The sequence below is a fragment of the Syzygium oleosum genome, unplaced genomic scaffold (genome assembly GCF_021117445.2).
Source record: "Syzygium oleosum isolate NSW1041296 unplaced genomic scaffold, Sole_v2.1 Sole_v2.30, whole genome shotgun sequence".
Classification (NCBI taxonomy): Eukaryota; Viridiplantae; Streptophyta; class Magnoliopsida; order Myrtales; family Myrtaceae; genus Syzygium; species Syzygium oleosum.
In genome coordinates this window covers 3784170-3799022 of record NW_026607514.1, presented here as the reverse complement: position 1 = coordinate 3799022, position 14853 = coordinate 3784170, and the positions used below count along the sequence as shown (strand labels likewise).

Below are 14853 nucleotides of genomic sequence, written 5' to 3'. Positions count from 1 at the left end.
AATACAATCTGAGGCTTCAACATTTTGCTGCGCCATTTCCGCTAAGTGTGTGAAGTACCTTTCACAAACTTCTTGCAATATGGACTCGTTTTCCATAAAGAGTGTGTAATTCTTCTAATGCCAAGCTTGACTTGGGGATCCATTCAGCTTACATATCCCCGAAGCGGCAATAAGCAAAGGACCGTAGATTGGTCCTTGGTGATTCGACAGCATAACCCTCATGTGAACAGTCCCGATATTCTTGACAAATGTCAGTCCACCCGATTGAAGCATATCCCGAATCTGCCTAAACATATTCTACTTTCTCGCCATTCTAAAATGCCAAGACTTGATGCAAAGTTGAGGGTACACACTGATTAGAGTGTATCCAATCTCTTCTGAGCAACATATTATATGAACCATCAGACTCTATTACAAAGAAAGTCATTTTGGACGACTTGGACCCTATAGTTAAATCAAGCACTATTGCCCCCTTGACTTCGGTAACTTCCCCAAGAAAATCAAACAACTGAACATTGGACGAGATAATGTCGTCGTCATCTTTTCCCCAATTTCTTGAAGTACTTATAAGATATGAGGTTCAAAGTAGCTCCAACATCTACAAAGATTTTATCGACAGACCTACCATTGGCCCTGCCTGAAATAACCAAAGACCTTAAATGCTTTGCTTTTTCAGAAGGTACTTTATCAAACTTAATGGCTTCTTTGTCGGGGAACTGAAATTCTGCCATGGCTATCTCCTTTTCTAAAATGTGTTTGATGTCTTCTTCCACTACCAAATTAGTTCCATACTCTGCTAGAAGTTTAGCATGGACTATGTTTATCTGTATTGGAGAACCATATTCCTTTGATATCTTGGAGTAGCCAGTTCGGTAACTTTTGCCATCTTTTTGTGATAATTTAGGACCCAAGTTCTTTTGCTCCACCTTTCTCTGATGTTTTGGGTTGAGAGCTACGGTGATCTGCCCAAAATTAATTGTCTGGGGAACCTGTGAAACTCCCTTCTCCCTTTTCATTTCAACGTGAGAGCTACTTCCCGAATCACCTGGTTCTGATTTAATTCGATCTTTTTCATCAGGGTTTCTTTTCCAGACCCAATTACCTTTCCTACTGACAGACGTGAAAGGTAAATTCTGCCTTGTCGTACCTTTAGCTCAGCTACTCTCGAAATTCCTTTGTCTATTTTTCATCCGCTGGAAATGCCTCTTGATGGTTCTGTAAGACGCCTGTCCCAACGATTTAACTATTGACTATTTTCCTTCGGGAGGATTATATGGTACCTTAATTGTTTTTCCTTTGTGGATTTCCTGAGAAATTGATGGTGGTGGATCATCAAACTCATCTCCCCAGCCAGTCGACTCAACTGGCAATAATGAAGGTGGACAATCATCCATATCTCCGTAATAGACCACATAGTCAAACTTCCCGCTAGGTTCTCCAAGCAATCCAGCTTTGGGGTCACTTTCCTTATATCGCTGCCAGAAACTCTTTTTCTTTGCAGGCTTTGGTAATGTTTCTTTTTCTTCATGAACTTACGTAACCAATTCCCGAATTGGAAGGGCTAGTTGAGATAAATCAGGGTAGTATTCCTTCCTCTCATACCTATGACCAACATTTTTTCTTTCAAGCACTTGTGCTGTCTGTCTTGGTTGAACTTCCTCTTCTCTTGCTTGTACCGAAAAGTTTTCGGTAGCTACAATCTCAGATCTAACCTGTGGTCTACCTATCCTACGGACAAACGATCCCGATCTGTATCTCCCCTTCATTCCTCTCATGTATTGGAACCTGGGAATCTCCCGATCTTAACGAGTCAGCTCTTGGTGACAACGGGTGCAAAGTTGTCTATTGTCATCGCCCGTCGTCTCTCGTATACTAACCATGCTGCTCATATTCGAGAAAGGGTCTGTGTCTACTTCCATTGGGGCCTTGCCTTTGTCTTCGGCAAATTTAATCTTGCCTTGGCGAATTGCCTCTTGGATAGTCTTCCTAAACACAATGCAATTCACCGTATCATGAGTTATAGAATGATGCCATTTGCAATATCTCTTATCTGTTATTTCCTCATTTGACGCGATTACTTGTCCTTCAGATAACTTCATCATTCCATCTTTTAACAGAAGGTCAAATATTTCATCTAACTTGTAGATATCAAAGGAGTAGTTATTTGTCTCCTTAGCCCTGAACTTGGATACATCTCTCACCCTGGCCGGCTTAAGTGCTGGGCACACATACGGTTTTTCAAGCACCATAGTTGCTACGGCTATTTCATTCTCCTCTTCGGATATACCACCATGTTCGGTACTTTCAGCAAATGCCACTGTCTGCCGATTGTCCTTATTCGGCTTCTTATCTTTCTCCTTCAACAAGTGTTCGTACTTGGAAACCCGAGCGTTTAACTGAAAGAGATCGTCAAGGGCTTGTCCTTCAAATCTTTCCTTAAGGTTAAACCTTAAACCATTAAAAGCCAAATCCGTGAACTCTTTTCAGTGAGTAATGTTAAACATCGGTTTCTGGATTTCTTGAAAAGTGCAATAAACTGATCTACTGTCTCGGTACTATATTGATACATCCTGGCCAAATCGGCTACCGTTACCTCTGGTACCGTTCGGTAAAATTGAGAATGAAACTGCCTCTCCATCTCGGCCCATGTTTGAATAGAATTTGCAGGCAAATTTGTATACCAAGTGAATGCTGTTTTTGACAAAGACAATGGGAATAACCTTAACCTTAAATACTCATTAGTTCCAGCCTCTCCACATTGTGCCAAGAATCGACCCACATGCTCCACAGTTGACTGATCCTCCTCTCTTGTAAATACAGCAAAATCTGGCATCTTGAAACCCCTTGGATATGGTATGTTGTCAACCCAATCGGGATGTGGCTTCCTATATACTGGCCTTGGCATTGCTCTCTCTGCTCCCAATTGTTGCATTACCAGTTCTGCAACTCTATTTGGGTTCCATGGTCTTAAATTTTGCTGGCCTAACCAAGGATCTTGACCTCTAGGATCAAACTGTTGAGGTCTATTCACCCCCTGCTGTTCCATGTTGAAATTAACGGGTAGTGGTGGCCTATAAAGAGGATTTTCTATCACATGAGGATACGACTGAGGCGCAGGTGGTCTGATATGGTCAACATTGGGCATATTTACTGGCGAAGGTACGTTCAGCACTGGTGGTGCATTTGTGACCATGTGATTAACCAAATTAACATCATTTGGGGCATTTTGAGGGAAATTGTAAGCATTCACACTATTCATAAGGTTTATAGGGGTAGGATTCTTTGGCCTTTGTATAATTCTGATAGGAGGTTGCGAATTTGATCCCCCATTACCGTTATATCAACATGAGGAGGTCCCGATGTTGGTGGAAATGATGTTGTCCCAAGAGGATTTGTATAAAAGGGTGGAACTTGAGAAGATGAACTGGGACGCGATATTACCTAATTTATAGCATTTATCACCATGGGTTTTATCACATCTGTCACATGTCGCACCATATGGTTGGTAAGCTTGTTCTGCTGTTCCTCAAACATCCTTTTCATCGTGGCTACCAAGGTGTTATCCGGTGCCAACGCGCGGGCTTGTTCTTCAGTTAATTGCCGAGGAATGTCGGCATTCTCCTATACTTGATTAGCTGCAGAGTGCTTAGAACGTGCTCCATCAATTGGATTGTTGACGTTACCCACCGGTATTCCTTCAGATTGCCTAGTTCTCACCATTTCTCCAAATCTTACCACGCGAGTCCCACCGGGCATGCCAAAAAGATGTTCGCTCATTTTACAACGAGGAATACCTTTCACCGAAACTTTGATTTTCGGTTTTTATTAAGATAGGTTCTGTGGCTTGATTTTTAGGAGAGTTGTGGTAAAAAAGAAAATAGAGTGTAGCACAAGGTTATATGGAACGGATAGAATTCGAATGGCAAAATGACACTATAAGTGCCATAACTTGTGTACGGAGATCACTTTGGTGCCATAACTTTTTTTCGGATCACTTTGGTGCCAAGTCGGAGGAAAAACGATCACTTAAGTGTCATAAGTTTTTTTCGGATCACTTTAGTGCTAAAATTTTTGAAAAACGATCACTTAAGTGCTAAATTTTTTTAAAAACGATCATTTAAGTGCTAAAATTTTTGAAAAACGATCACTTAAGTGCCAATCTCCGGCGAACCACGTCAGCTTCAGAAATTAATAAAAAAAATGCCACGTCGGATTTTCGGCGAAAAATTGTGTGCGGCACCGGAGTTGGCACTTAAGTGATCGTTTTTCAAAAATTTTAGCACTTAAGTGATCGTTTTTCAAAAATTTTAGCACTAAAGTGATCCAAAAAAAAATTATGGCACCAAAGTGAGCGCCGTACACAAGTTATGGCACTTGTAGTGTTCTTTTGCCGAATTCGAATGGATTGAAAATGGATCTGAGATCAACAAAGTTCCAAGCTACGTTACAATACTCCTATGAAAGCTGTAAAGGACTTGAAAGTTAACTAGAGTTGCAGAAAGTTGTAAATGCAGGAAGTAAAGGTATAGAGGAAACTAAAGTGCAGATAAGCTTGAGCGTTTTTGCATTGTTCTTGATCTCCCTTCCTCTTTCTTTTTTCTAAGTATTTGTATCTCCTCATATCCTGTAACTGCTTGTCGGTTACTTCTATGTTTTCAAACTTTGAATCATGGCGCTTCCAATAACTGCCTTAACTAACCACGTTTTTCCAATTTCATTGTCCGCCAAAACTTGATCTCAACCGCTGGGACGACTTCAAATTTGGACAAGTAACTCCCACAATCTGCTCGTGCTCATTATCTCCGCTTTTTGCTCATAACTTCCTGCTATCATGACTTACGTGGCTGGACCATGATTCATCTTTACCGATTTTCTGTAATTTCGGTATATTCTCGAAGTATAGACTTCCCGAATTTCGGGAAAGAGTCAACGTCCCAAGGCATAATGGCTCCAATGCCTTTTTTTTTATATAACTCCCGAACTATGACTTTCCATGTTTCGGTAAATATCCCGATCTTCATCAATTATCGAATTCGGGATATGATGCTATCCATGCTTGCTTCCCAGCATGTTTCCGAATTTTATCCAAACGTATTTCGGAAGATGGCTGATTTCCATTATATACCAGATTCGGCATTAAAGCCGACTCAGCGTCTATGCCGATTCTTATTTTGGTGTCAACAGACCCTAATCAAATTCGTTGCATCAGGAAATCGAACAATTTGAAATGAGTTGAGCTCGCATTGACCCAAATTAGACCAGGCCTTCACTTGAAATTCTTCAAATTGAAATGACCCACATCCATTTAAGATTCCGAATTGTAACAAAACTAAATCGAAATTGATCCAACCCGTCGGATCACCACATCTAGCTACTGTGAAGCCTTATCCAATGTACCTCAAAAAATTGTTTGCATCCATGAAAATTAGTTGATCCCTCATATGCCTCATCCAATATAAAGAGTTCATCGGAGGTTTAATATAATAAAAGTCAAATTTCATATGATAAACAACGAGAATTTGAAAAAAAAAAGAATAGGAGTGAGCGGTTCCAAATTCTTTATAGGTTGCACCTAGAACCTATTCGTTGGAACATGTTCCTTTTTTATTTGGAACTTGAAACATATCTTGCATACCTTGGAATCTAGAACCAACCTTATCACATATTTCAAGTCTATCCAGTTTCTAGTTGTATTATTAATCAAACGATTGCAATGAATCATCAACTTTTATGATCATCACTTGTTACTATAATCCACTAATCACAACTTATATTTAAACATACGAAAATATAAAACATTAACAAAGTAAAAGTCTCAGTTGTAAAATGGAAGCTCAAAGTAGTGGTTCCGGATTCTACACTCATCATTGGACGCCATGAAATACTAGAAAATCGCGCGAAGATATAGACCAAGAAAAACATAGATTCCAGGTTTCACCTGTCTAGAATCTGGAACTTACCTGTCGAAACAGATTTTCTAATTTTTGAAATCTGGAACCTACCCTGCATACCTTGGAACTTGAAACTGGACAGGTTCCTACCGGTTCGGTTCTCAAGTTTCAAGTTCTACCCTAGAACCATACTCAACCTTAAAAAATGACCATAATACTTCATAAAGAATTATTTTCTCAATTTTGCAGAGATAATACCGAGCAAAATATAATCCGAGAGTTAGCCCTTGTGTGGATAGGAAATGAGCCCACATTATTGCCACTTTAAATTAAATATATTAAGTCTTTCATAACTATGCATATGGTCTTTGGTCAACTTTCGTTTTCAGTGAATATTGTTCGATGCATCGTAAGAGTGACAGTATGATTCCGTCATGTTTAGACATGACCACGGGCCGGTTTCAGTCCGAAACCGGGCCCGGTCAAACCCGGGATCGACCCATTGATCGGGCCCACGGTTCGGAACCGGAACCGGCCCGTGGCCTACGGGCCCGGTTTCGATTCCAAAAAAAAAAAACTGCAGAAGGGCCTGCATGTCTGCAGGCCCTGCTACAACCTGCAGGCCAGGGCTAAGGGCCGTTGGGGCCTTGGCAACGGCTAAATTCCCAATGGCTAAATTTCCAACGGCCAAATTTTCTTCTCATTTTTTTCTTATAAATTCTATCAAATTTTCTCAATTCTTTAAAATTCTCTCAATACTCTCAATTCTCTGAAATTCCCTCAATTTTCTCAATCTGAATTCTCTCAATTTTTTCAATCCGCGCAATTCTCTCTTAATTCTCCTAATCAATTTGCTCAATTCTCTCAATCCACTCGAAAAATGGCAAGTGGAAGTCAATCGGCAACTGGCAAAGGTAAGAATAGAATAACGGAATTCGAACATTTTTTTGATCCTCGTGATTATGCAGATTTTCAAGATGATGAAATCAACATTTTTCCCGATGTGGAGCGCGTCCCAACACAAAAAAGTCTTCATGCCGAAATGTCAACAACAAAGGAGGCGGAGCGGAAACTTACATCCGACATTTGGGACCACTTCACAAAAACGAAAAGGTTTGATATTGATCCAAAAAGGTATGATATAATTTATAAACATTGTGGGGCAATATATAAATATACAGGCGGACAAGGATATGGAACATTCAAACGACATCTTATGAGCAAACATCCAACCGAAGCGAGAATCGATACCAAGCAACAACAAATTTCCGGGTACGTCAATCCTAACACTTCTCCTTTATTTCGTTTTAATGAGAAAACTTATAAGGAAGAATTGGGTAAATTTTTTCCGTTGAGCATTTATCATTTAATTTTAGAGAAAGATTTGGTTTTAATCAATTTGTACAAAAAACTTGTGCTCCATAAGCAAAACGTGTTCTTAGAAATACACTTAAACGAGTAATTAAAGAACTTTACAAAAATGAAAAAAAAGATTTACAAAACTTTTTTGTGCATTTTAATGGATGTGTGCATATAGGTAGTGATATTTGGAGTCATCATTGGCAAATTCATTCTTACATGGGCATAACATGTCGTTGGATAGATGACAATTAGAATATTCAAAAAAGAGTCCTCGCATTTAGAGTTTTCAATGGTAGGCATACGGCAAATAATATTTATAGAATAATTAGACAAATTTTAGAAGAATATTGTTTGCTTAACAAAATTTTTTCAATTGGTTTTGATAATGCCGCGGCAAATACCGCTTCAATTGCCAATTTAGAAAATATTTGTAAACCCGCTTTTGGCGGAAAATTTTTTCACGTTAGATGTGCTTGTCATGTTTTAAATTTATGTGTACAAGATGGTTTGAAAACTCTTGATATTTTTCTTGAACCAATAAAAACAACGATTCAATTTTTATGGAAATATCCCCAAAAAATGAAAGAATGGAGTAAATTTTGTAAAGCAAATGGAAAAAGGCCAAGAAGATTTCCAAGAGATGTTCCAACTCGTTGGAATTCTACTTCCACTTGCTTAATGAATCTTTTGTATATAAAGATTTATTATGTGCATTCATTTTTAATAATATACCTCAGATTAATTTATACCCACAAGATTGGAATATTTGCAAAAAAAATTTAGATATTTTAAAGGTTTTTAATTATGCAAATTATACTTTGTTCGGTGTTTATTATCCTACTACGCATTTATTTTTTATAGAGTGTATTAATATTGTCGGAGTTTTTGAGGAATATGAAAATGATGTTGAATTACAAAATACTATAGTAACAATGAGAAAGAAGTAGCTACATTATTATAGCGAAATTCCCATTATTTATTTAGTTGCTTGTGTTTTTTATCCACGTTGCAAATTAGATGGTTTATGTGATTATTTGCATATGTATTATCAATGTTTACATTATAATACGATAGATGTTACAAGCATACTAATGGAGGTTAAAAACGTAGTAATAGAATTATATAATGAATTTTGTACTAAGGGAGGTGATATTGGATCTTTTCAATCTACCGAGACACAAAGTGAGAGTACAGGTAAAATTAGTAGAGGGTACCAACTTTTATTACATAGACAAAAAAAGCAAAAGGGAGTAATATGAAACATTTCTGAATTAGAGATATATCTAACCGTTTCTTTTGAGTTTTCTGAATCCGAAGGTAGTACAGGTTTTTTAATTTTGGATTAGTGGAAGAGGCACACAAGCCAATACCCAATCCTTTCTCTTATTGCAAAACAAGTTTTTGCAACGCCATGTTCGACAGTTGCGATCGAACAAGCATTCAGTGCCGGAGGTAATATTTGGGATGAACAACGTTCAAGATTAGTTCCGAAATCAGTGGAGGCTCAAGCTTGCATCGATGACTGGACGAAGGCTCAATATTGACAACAAGAGATAGATCGGAATAATGAATCCGAATTCTTTGACGACAGAGATACCACCACTATCGGTACCAGTACCGGAACGGGTAGCGACGACTAAGGGTAAAAGAACTACATGGATTTTGATTTTTCTATCCCCAATAAGATATGTAAGGCGCTTAATGATAATTCATTAAGTTCAAGCCCCATCTCTTTCTCTTTTTTTCCCCAAATTTGATTACAATGTATATTTTGATTACATTTTATATTGAATAATTCATTATTTCATAATTTGATAATTAATTATTTTTTTATTTCATAATTTATTTTTTTAATTTTTACCGGCCGGTTCCGGTTCGGAACCTGAATCGGCCCAGAACCCGAATCGGCCCGGAACAGCCGGTTCCGGTTCATACATGGCCACGAACCGGAACCAGCCGGTTCCGAACTATGGTCATGCCTAGTCACGTTCCCGAGTGCCACGTCATGATTGCTGTTCGATTATGTCACAGATATTTAATATGATTTCTACGGTACCACAACATTGGAACATAGGAACATACTCTTGTATATTAGAAAAATGGTCCCGTTGGGACCCACAGAGAAATTCCAATTAATCGGCCATTCGTGTGCCTTCACGGCCCTCCCATAAAATGACTGGACAAGGACGGCCAAGTCAGCATGGACAAGGCTTGTGTCATCCTCGCGCTTATGTTTCTTTTCTTTTTGGTCATAGGATCGTCATCACATGTGGTAAATGAGATATGATAAAGAACTTATGACCAGAGATATTCGGTACTAGAGTTGATTTGCTTCCTAATCTAGAACTAGGAACCGACCCTATGATCCATGATTCCAAAGGATTGAAATAGGGAATCGAAGCAGCAGTTCCTCGATTCCTTACTAGCGAGTTTTGGTCTGTTTTCTAATTCTACTCTAGAGCTAGCCCAGTTTAACTTTTGGATTCAAAAAACAAAATTTGTTATAGTGAGTCTTGCAAGTCACAACCTTACTTTTGAATATTGACGCTATTGAGAGATGTTACTCTTGATCTCTATTTTCATCAACAGACTATGTAGTAAATCTCTTTTAATATCACTTTTTATCTCTCTTTTCCCTCACTAAGAGAAAGTTCCGCTTAAAAAATGTCTGTAATACATATCCCGACCTACAAATTGTTATGAAACACCATCACTATTACTTTTTCCTTTGACAAACAAGTTTGGGATCGAGACACATACTCACTTTCATACTGAATAATCACCTATTTATACAGATATCATTTTCTTGTATAGGAATTGTGATCCTGTCCACCACATCACCGTTAAAGGAGATCATATGGAATTTGTTATATACGACAAAGACACGTAACAGTGGTGCTTTCGAAAATTGCAATTAAGTTGGATAAAATGTTGACATCTTCAATATATCGATACAAATTGAGGCACAATATAAAAGGATGATAGATGATTTCCACCCCTAGGACACAATATAAGAGGACGATAGATGACAAATCAAGGCCGATTGCACTGACGAGTCTCTCTCTGAGTCCAGCAAAAAGTATGCCTAATTCAATAGTGTAGAGTAATATTTACTATTACCCATCTAACTAAAGATATAAAAAGTTCAGATCCATGCTGTGATTATTGCTTTCGACATTCCTACCTCATCCAGTGAGTCATGCACATTCATGCACACGTATGACTTATGACCCACCCGGGCCGACAATACATAAACATGTCCGAGACATAGCAATTACATATAATTTGAATATAAGGCCGATCACCTGGGGTTCGTCATAGCGGAATTCCAATAGGCATTCTGGGCCTCAACTTGCTCAAATTCATTTCGTCTCTCTCCCAACTTTCTTACAAAAAGATATAACAAACACGAAGCCCCCACCGTCAGATACGACCGCCCCCCTGAACTTTTCAACGCCTCCGATCTATTCTCACCAAACCCTATATATATACCCACCAACCTGCATCATCTGTTTGTTGCCATCAAATTTGAAATCCATATTCTTAAACTTTACCAGAAAAGCTTACTCGCAGATCATCATACTCTTCACTTCCTCATTTGATTTAACTCACTTGGCCATGGAAGGGTTTTCTTCAAGAGGGAATCAGAACAATGAGAACAACGAAGAGACCTGGAACAAGAGGGGATCGCAGTTACGATGTGATCAACCCCGCTACCGAGGGATCCGGAGGCGCCCTTGGGGCAAGTTCGCGGCCGAGATCCGGGACCCCTAGAGGAACAGCGCCCGCCTCTGGCTCGGCACCTTTGAAATGGCAGAGGTGGCTGCCCGTGCCTACGACTGGGCTGCCTTTGTCTTCCGAGGCCATTTGGCCATCCTCAACTTCCCCAACGAGCAACAATACGACGCTCAGAATTACCACTATGTCTCTGGCCACCGCAGTTCTTTCTCAGCATCCCCATCGCTGTCGTCATCATCATTGTACTCTTCAGTGAGTTCGTCATTGTCCAATGTGTCAGCTCCCGCAGAGCCGTCCAGAGACGTGATTGAGTTCGAGTATCTGGACGATAAGTTGTTGGACGAACTACTGAGCCCGTACAGCAACATGTAGGGTAAATGCAGGTTGTCAAGTGCATATTTAGGGCTTTCGAAGTTTCATGGTAAGAAATTTGTTGTTTCTTGTTTCGATCAAGATGTCTTCGTGGGTGGGAATTTTCAGTTGAGGAAAGAGATCGCGGTGGTGTTCTTTGCAGAGTCTATGTATATTTTGATCGAATAAATTACATTTGGCAATCTTCAAGATTGCATTTTCACAGCAGGGACAAGGCAATATTGTATGATAACTTCAATCAATAGTAGTGGAACAAATGGCTCGTACCATACCTATATCTTTCTAGATTACTTCTCTGTGGTACTCTTGCACTCAATTTAAGCAGTAGTATTCATTCAAACACAAATTTCTGAGATACTAAAGTTATTTTATTTCAATAAACTGTTGCAATGTATCTTAGGTTTCTAATAGTAAATATCAAGATGCAGTTTCCGATATCGGTTCGTAGTAAAGAAATTTGGAAGAGCTTCTCTGTATTTGAGGATAGGTTGATGTATAACCAGGCTGAGCAAGGATTTTGCAGTTTTACGGTGCAATTATTTTTATTTTTCAGTGATTTGGGTGCTTTGAAGCCAAAACAAAACTTTAGTATATTCCAGCGGGAGCATCCGATTCAATCGCACAATCTGTAAGTTCCAACTTGATTTCATCGACAAGCCTAACACAATCGATGTTCATTCAAGTCAAGACGCATTTTGGTCATAACTTGCTTCGGTGGGTTGAAAATAAAGTTAGCAACGCGACGTCTATCAACCAAGTTATCTATTAGGGTTAATATCATGAAAAATCTCAAACTGGTACACATGTGATAAATTTACCAAAAACTAATTGTTTGACCACCAAAAACTTCAAACCGGTACACTTATAACAAATTTACCAAAAACTAATGTTTTTACCATAAAAAATCATAAACTAGTACACTTGTGACCAATTTACCTTATGTTAGATTCTGTTAAATTGGATTAATACCACAAAAAATCACAAACTCATACACCTGTAACAGACGGAGGGTAAAACTCCCAAACTGGTATACCCGTTAATTGCTACGTGTATCCAACTCAACAATTTGACGGTAAAATTTAACGAAAACTAACAGAGAATAAATTTATCACAGGTGTACCAGTTTAGGGTTTTTCGTCATATTAATCCTATCTATTAAGGAGTAGTTGACTCTTGACTTTGCCGATTAAGTTCCATTTCACCAAAACAAGTTCCCGATTTCTAGCACAGATCAACAACATATCGATGGGAGGCTATTACGAGCAATTTCCTTTGATATTTGTTGATTTCCTAAGATGATTATTTCTTGGTCAAGGTTGGTGGACGAATTTTGGAAGATGAACCGCAAGGATGATGAGTCAAGATTTTAAGTCTCTATGTCATTAATGCATTTTCTTAATTCCTAGGTCTATAATTGCTTTCTAGTTCCCATGCCTTTCATTTTTTGGGCGCCCCCATGTCTCTTTAATGTTTGTCTATAACCTATGTCGTTGTCCCTCTATAAATATAGAAGAGTTCTCAATTGTAACGCAGATTTGATGAATATATGAGAATTCCTCTGCGTGAGTGAATATTTATCCCTATTCTTTATTCAACGTCATTGGTGGTGAATCAAATAGTTCTTTAACCTCGGCCAGTGGCTTATGCCTTTATGCTTTGGTGGTGAACCTCCCATATCCTTAATCCTTTACACATCATTCCATTATGACTTATTACGCCATTTCCTTACAATTAACCAAAAATACTCCATTTCCAGAATCACTCGTCCCACGCACGCATCAAGTTGGCATTAGAGCACAAGGATGAACTCGTTTGAGTGATTCATCATGTTATTCATCTTTTTCTAAAAATGGATGACCTAGTTCCAAGAGGCTTGACCTTGGAGTAAGCACGCAACGAAAGGCGAGACCATTCTATAGAAAATCTACAGCAACAAATGGAGCGAGTCCTCAATTTTTGGAAGGTCCAACGAGACAAGGACAACTAGCAAAGATTGACATCGCCATGACAATTCAGATTCTCATTGAAGTTCTAGTGATGAATCCGATTCCACTTGAGGCAACTCTAGTACTTTAGAATACTGAGTCCAGAGGAGAAGAAGGAGGCATAACGAGAATGATCGTGAAATCAAAGTGGAGTCACCCGAATTTGAGGGTAGTCTCAATTTAGATGAATTTGTCAATTGGCTGTATGCGATCTAATGGGTTTTTGACTTCAAGTCATACTCAGATGAGATGAGAAGTAAGGTAGTTATCTTGAAATTGACGAAATATGTTTCTTTTTGGTGGGAGAGTCTAAAACATCAACAATTCAGGGAAAATGCAAGATCAAGTCTTGGGAAAAACTCAAGAAACTGATGAAGAAGAGATTTTGCTCAACAACTTCAAGTAAAAATTGTTTCTCAAGCTGAATTTCCTAAAACAATATGTGATGAGTACATCAGAGAATTTGAACAACTCAAGATGAGGTGTGAAGTTTCACAAATTCCGGAGCAAACCTTCACTCGACTCCTCAACTGAATGAGTCGGGAAATTGGTGGTTTGGTTTAATTTCAACCTTATTGGTCCTTTGAAGACACATGTAAATTGGTGATGAAGGTTAAAAAACAATTGAAGAGCAACAGGAGGTTTCCTTCCAAAACCTCGACGAAGAGCACATCCTACGTTAAGGGTGGCTCCTCAAGCAAGACTAAAAATACTTCGAAAAAGGAGAAAGAGAAGTCTGCAAGGCTTGTCAAAGAAGTCCCCAAGAAGACCGATCGTGTAGGTAGGAAATGCTTCAAGTGCCATGACTATGGGCATTTGCAAGCCAATTGTCCCAACTGGAGAGTAATGACTCTTCAAGACATTGAGAAGATCAATTTAGAGCTTCAAGAGGCTAAGAACGTTTCTAGCCAGAATGGTTCCGAATCTGAAGAGAATAAGGAGATTGTGGAAAAAGCTTATGATGGGCAAAGAGAGAATATCGTCCACACCCGTTGCACAATTAATGAGAAGGTGTGTATGGTGATTATTGATGGCGGGAGTTGCACCAATGTCGTCTTGACAACCTTGATCGACATATTAAAGCTTCCAACATCTAAGCATCCCCAACCAATAAGCTTCAATGGCTCAATGAGGGAAGCGATCTTAAGGTAACCAAACAAGCTTTCATATCGTTTTCAGTTAGGACGAATTACCAAGATCAAGTTATGAGTGATGTCACTCCCATTGATGCATGCCACTTGTTATTGGGGAGGCCTTGGCAATATGATAGAAACGTTGTGCATGATGGCTGTAAAAACACATATTCATTTCACAAATAACAAAAATGCATTACTCTTGCACCCTTGAATCAGTCCTTGTTTCTTAACAATCAACTTGGGTTAGAAAACACAAGTAAGGAAAATCTTTTCTTGAGTGAAACTCGGATTGAGAGAGCCATTAGGAAAGAGAATAATGTATTTGGTTTACTTATGGTAGAAAAAAATAGTGAGATAGAGAGACCCCTA

The 14853-nt window shown here is 38.8% G+C and overlaps 1 pseudogene; it reads left to right on the top strand.

Annotated features, from left to right (window-relative positions):
- The first annotated feature begins 10871 nt into the window (after positions 1 to 10871).
- Positions 10872 to 11363, top strand: LOC115677506 (ethylene-responsive transcription factor ERF098-like; annotated as a pseudogene).
- The last annotated feature ends 3490 nt before the right edge of the window (positions 11364 to 14853 follow it).